We start from the raw sequence: 6,000 nt of genomic DNA, 5'->3' as shown, positions 1-6,000 counted from the left end.
AAAACTGTCTTTGCGTTAAATGCTTTTTAAGACGAGGTGAGCAGACGGTCAACAAATTCATCTTTAGGAAGCCCAACCGTGTGTCACAGACCATTTATAACTGTTCATGAAATATTTAAACTCCCCACACTACAAGCTGTAATGAAGTCAGAAATTACATTTTCAGTTTCACTTTCTACAAGTCAGCAACAATAAAAATATACATTAAAAAAAGAAGAAATACAACGCATGCTTTGGTCTCAATTTCAATCTATTCATTGAGACATTTCTCAGCTCTGGATAGTTTAGGGCCCTCCACTGAACAATGACGAAGCGGTCGATGTAGGCTCGTTTGTCTCCACCAAGAGGACGAAGACCTAAAATGGACAATCCAATCCAGGAGTGACGTCACAGACTCCTCCAGCTGACGCAACCGAGCTGAGGAGAGGCTCTTGTTTTAAGCTTTGCTGTTATGCTATTATCTATGCCTCCTAAATCTGCCACAACACACCCCCATGGTCCCTCACTATATTTAATACGGTCCTCAACACTCTCTTGTACACAGCTCATAGCTTGTGTTGTAAAATGACAGAAGTTTTGATTAAATTATGATGGTGTTTTTAAACATGTTCTTGTGGCATTTTTCTCTTGATGGAAGACATAAAAATAAATTAAGACATTATTTTTTATAGATTGTGGAATATCAGGGGCAGATGAAAAAGAGTCTTAGAAGCTACAGTCGGTGGGCCACAAGCTCCCTGCTCCGCTCGTCTCCATGCACGTCTGTTTTCCTCGTCTGAGCTGGAATCGGGATCAAACTTTACAGCGGGATAGCTCCAATATTGCTTAACATTTTTGATGCATTAATAATGCTAGGTTTGAGTTGTGAGCTAGCAGGAGAACGTCAGAAACGAACACTGAATCTGAATTCATTCCCTACCCCTCTGGCTTCTCCCTGTTGCTCAAATTGTAGGGGCATTTGAAGCTGTAGTGGTCAGCGTTGCACTTGTGACGCAAATTTGAGTAATGCCGTCTTTGTTTTCGCATTAATTTTGAAAGTTATAAAACCAATTTTGTTATGTATTTTCCAAGTGCTGGTAACAAACGTAGATGAACGGCGACTATTCATGACGTCATAAAGTAGTAGTAGAGTCCGTATTAGAAGACATTATTTTTCCTTATCTATCCACTTGGAGGGATAAATGTAGGGGTAGGGAGAAGCCTTGGGCAGTAGGGGAAGAATTTGGATTTGGCCTAAGGGTGTATTCACACTGGACACATTTGGTTCACTCAAAGTGAATCAGAGTTTGTTTTCTCTGATAAATCTGAACAAATTTTCATTTTGAATACACCCAAGTGGATCCTGGTACACGACAAGGAAACACTCTCTGACCCATCTTTCAAGGTGGTCTTGGTTCATTTCCAATCGGACTGAGCTCTGGTTTGCTCTGACTCAATGTGAATAGGCTCTATGCTTGGAGCAGAACAATTGGCCAGAAACCCTAAAACAGCCACCATAATAGCGCACCACATTGTGGGATGTAAACAGAGTAGGGCTGCTTCGATGAGTCGACTAATCGATTACTTAACTATTAAAATAGTCAATGACTAATTTAATACTCGATTAGTCGCTGTTTTATATTTATGGGGTTAAAGTGGAGTAGAGTTGAAAGTTATAATGGGATTGTGCTAGTTTTTAGGCTATTTAGGAGTTTAGCTACTATTTCAACTACATGCTAGCTACGATTTTTTCAGTTTTTTAGGCTAATTTGGCACTTAACTAATGTTAACCTGGCTATTAGCTTCAGCGATTTCAGCTATCAATTTTTAGCCATCAATTTCAGCATCTTCTGGCTCTTGTTGCTTTGCCACGGCCTCGTAATTCCTGCACAATAACTGAAAAGATTTTTTAGTCATGTTGTTGTGTTTACAAGCTTTGGTTCGAAACAGATTAGTTTGGTTGAAGACAGTCTGAGTACAGACCAAGCATATGGCTCAGGATTCAACCTGGACCAAATTAAGCAGACTAAGTCTGGACCAACGGACTTTTTGAGTCTGAATACACCCTATGACCTAGAAAACGACACAGGTTTGGATTTTCGCTAAAACCGGCATAATTGTAATAAAAGACCACTGGGAATGATTTCAAAATAGACCAAAAGATAATTGGAGTGAGACTTTAAAGCCCAATTTCCACTGAGCGGTCTGGTCCGGTACTGTAAGGAGTGGTACAGAACTGTCAAGTTAATTCTGGCGAGCCTTTCCTCTCAGTTAAGCCAAGCTTCCATTATGCAATTATAGTAGTAGGACGACTAGAAAAACAATAACAATGGAGGTCATCCAGCAACTCATCTTTTTATTGCTTTACTTCTGGTACATTGTGTATAGTAGGAATTTAATGTTGGTTGAAAGAGGATTGCAGGCACATTTAAAAAAAGCAAAAACATGAATGCTTACAAACATTGGAAACGTTAGCTTGAATGAGCACTATATTGGGGCTTTCCTAGCTAATGCCAATCAACGAGTGGCTGCAGCGGCTCCGCCCCAAATGTTCCAACTCACTTTTCAATGGACATACAACTGATGGGCCACCCCCCAAGAGGTATGGTTTGGTTCAGTGGGTCCATTTTACAATGGAAACGCATAAAATACTGGACTGCACCACACCGTACCGGACCGCTCAGTGGAAACAAGGCTTATGGCACAAACTTTCTAAATGGGAAAAATTCAAAACTGATAACTCTAAGCTAGCACTGGAGATGCTAGTCAAAAACAAATACAATCCTCCTGGTAGTAGATTACCTTAAAAAAATACTGATCTAAAGCTTCTTGTATCTTCTCTAAACAGTCATACAATCAACCAGCAAAGACCCAGAGTGTAGCACACAATCAGAGCAACAAAAGTGGAACTGTGTGCTGTAGTTGGCTATTGTTTACTATCCGACAACCAGCTATGGTAGACTGAGATGCTTGGCACAGCCAGAACTGGAACTCTGCTGCAGAATGTGGGAAGCCACCATTCTAAATGCTAAGACAACATCAACATCCAACACATCCTTTCTAAACTGTTCAAACTAAATCAAAATATAACAGTTTAAAGCATCAAACACAATCAACAAAAACAAGTTATGATTGTGAGGAAAACCCTAGAAATGTTACAATTTTATATAAACAGTATCAACTAAGATTGCCATGAGGTGAATTAATTTTATGTATAGTTTGCTCATTGCCATTAAAGCTTTTATTTTTAATTTCATTTTGGGGTTGACAAGCGAAAAATCACTTGTGGCCAAAGATGCTGATTCATAAAAGGAACTCACTTTTGCAAAAAGCATAATGAGTAACCCAGAGAAACATGAGGAACAGGAAGACCTGAAAAGACTAGCAATCAGATCTACAATGAGTAAAATGTTGTTCACCGTGATGAATTGAAAAGTAAGAGATTCTTCTAGGCCACTTCCTCAATAGAGGCTTCACGCACACACACACCTGTTTCACTATTCTGGGGGGAAGAAGACAAACAAATAAGAGATGAGAGGTAAAACACTGAGTAAGAAGTACATAAAAACACAACTGATCAAGGTAGATCAAGAGTATAACATGACTTTAATCGCAAATTCAAAATAAAATGCTAGTTTTGAGTTAGTATCCAATGCGAGCATTCAAAACAAATCTCTAAGAGTCGATTATTGATTAATTAAACAAATCGGATAAGATAACGTGAGGAAAGAAAAATGTAGCTAAGTTTATGTCTCTCTTTCCAAAGGGGTTGCATCAACAAACCCATTAGAGTTGGCTGTGGGAAAACAGACAGGCAGCTAGATCAGATGAAAACTTGCTCCGCTGACTCCAAGACTATTTCAAACATCTAGAGAATGAAGGAAATTCTTTTTAGAGTTTGTGGGCAGCACCTTTAAGTCTAGTTTTTCCATTGTTATCGTATGACAGGAAAGACAAATCAGCAATCAACACCAATACTGAGGCATGAAAAGCAATTTACCTGCCAACAAACCTGTTTCTTAATGAATGTAGAAACCATGATTTGTTTGTTTACCACTATTTCAGGATTCTTACTCTGAAAAACAAAGAGTGAGCTTCACGCCAAGCTCCTGGGTCAAAGGTTTGTATCAGCTAGATGAGGAAGAAGTCATGAAGTCCTATTTAAATGAACCTATGCGATAAGTTCCAATGTGAAGTGCAATCTACAGTTTCAACAATTTATTAGACATATAAGGTGTTTTTGTGTAATACTAGTACAAACTATACTTGCATGTTTAAACATTTTATTTGATAGGTTTGCGTTAATTATTAAAATATTACTTGCAGAAGATCATAAATGAAACAGTAGGGTTTTTTAAATTAATATTGTGAAAGCAATTGTTTTTTTTAGAGTAAGAAGTATTTAACAAATGTGTTTTTTTCCTTATATCTGGATGAATTATATTATGTTTCAAGTTTAATGAAGCTGTCTAAGTTTAATTTAAACATAAATTGTCCAAACTTGCATAATTGAGCTTAAATATTACTAAAACCGAGTAAATGGGAAAATATTGTAAGATTCAACATTTATATCGTATCAAGACAATCATTAGCATTAGCATGACAAAGGCAAATACTGACTTTTTGGAACAGTTGTAAATGTTTGGCCCCAGATTTCATACTTTTTCCACAATACTGTTGTTGGAACTGATAGCTATACAAATTTATTTAAATTTAGACTAAAAAATATCGTTGTTTCAGTATAGTAAGTCCTTGTTTTAGCCGAACATGGCCCCCTAAAATAAAACTCCTCACACCTGCCGTAACAGCTTGACAGAATAATCACTGTACCTTCAAACTCCACTTCAAACACTGATTGTCAACCGTAGACAGGAAGCCAGAGGTTACATCATATTGACAAGTAGCGCGAAATTAACGTTCGCTCATCTCTAGCAAAGCACAAAAGCCGAACGCTAAAATGCGCTCGTGATGCAAAGGAAACAAAATTGCAGGAGCGCGCGCCGTCACGCAACCAGTTGATGCTAGCATAAGGGCGGGCTTTCATTTATATTTAATAGAAACGAGAGGAATACGGACACGCAGCGTATTGTGCAACCAGTAAAATTGAAAAAAAAAAAAAAAATGTCCAAAGCGAGGAAAAACGCGAGTGTAAACCTACAACACACTGGTTTAATGCTGGTAGTTCCGCTTAACAGTCATTTGACAGCTCGACAGAGGCCGCTTTGGATAACTGTTGATTTTACCCAGCGAAGAGCTTTGCATAAGAAGGGAAAATACCACAGAAGCAGTAATAGTCTAAACAGCGGCGTTCACCGTCTCTTTCTGGGGAAACAAGCCAATACACCCTATCTCATCTCACACCTAAAAACAGCAAAAATCGCCTCAAGAATACCCGGAAATCCCCTTTAAATAAAGCCACCAAAATATGAAGATTCTCCTACCTGAAAGTGGGATGTTGGCTCGGTCTGTCTTTCCGATCACACCAATCCCCTTTTACGCGAAGACCATGGTATCAGCTGTGAGGGAGAGTGCAAATGTATCCATTTCAATTAAAGAAGGATAAAAGAAAAAGAAAAAAACAAAAACTATTTGCTGATATCGGTCCAAGGCGAATGCAACTCGGGAAAGATTTGACTAAAATTTCCTCCAAACAAGCTAATCACCACACCCATGAAAGTGGGAATATACCATCAACCTACTAGAGGCAGGGGTTGTGGTCGATGCCGGATTTTATTTAAAATAAATATTATGATAAACTTAAAACAAAAAACGCCATAAAAAAGTAATTTTTAAACCAAAGATTTAAATTATTTAGCAATAAAATTTTTGTAAACACGCTCATGTACTCTCAAATTGTCCGGATAATAGTTATTGTCCCCTATGGTGTAAATGGTATCGTCCGCCAGCCCCCCACAGAAAGAAACCAAATGGAATACAGGAAACAAATTTAAGACCTGTTATGACTGAGAAAGTATTTAAAAGCTATTGTTGTAGCTGTGATTTGGCTGAAAATGTATAAAT

At 38.1% G+C, this 6,000-nt stretch overlaps 1 protein-coding gene across 2 annotated transcripts in view; it reads right to left on the bottom strand.

The window, feature by feature from the left end:
- LOC112150213 (guanine nucleotide-binding protein subunit beta-4) overlaps window positions 1-5,697 on the bottom strand; it is a 16,463-nt gene extending 10,766 nt beyond the window's left edge. Inside the window, exon 1 of one of the 2 annotated variants that reach the window (XM_024278298.2) lies at window positions 5,421-5,697. The gene's annotated coding sequence lies outside the window, so the exon portion shown is untranslated. Of the gene's footprint in view, window positions 1-4,809; window positions 5,352-5,420 lie in introns of those variants that run through there. The other variant, XM_024278299.2, reaches the window with a different exon arrangement.
- Between the last annotated feature and the right edge of the window lie 303 nt (window positions 5,698-6,000).

Source organism: Oryzias melastigma, linkage group LG4 (genome assembly GCF_002922805.2).
Source record: "Oryzias melastigma strain HK-1 linkage group LG4, ASM292280v2, whole genome shotgun sequence".
NCBI lineage: Eukaryota > Metazoa > Chordata > Actinopteri > Beloniformes > Adrianichthyidae > Oryzias > Oryzias melastigma.
This window is presented reverse-complemented; position numbering and strand designations above follow the sequence as displayed.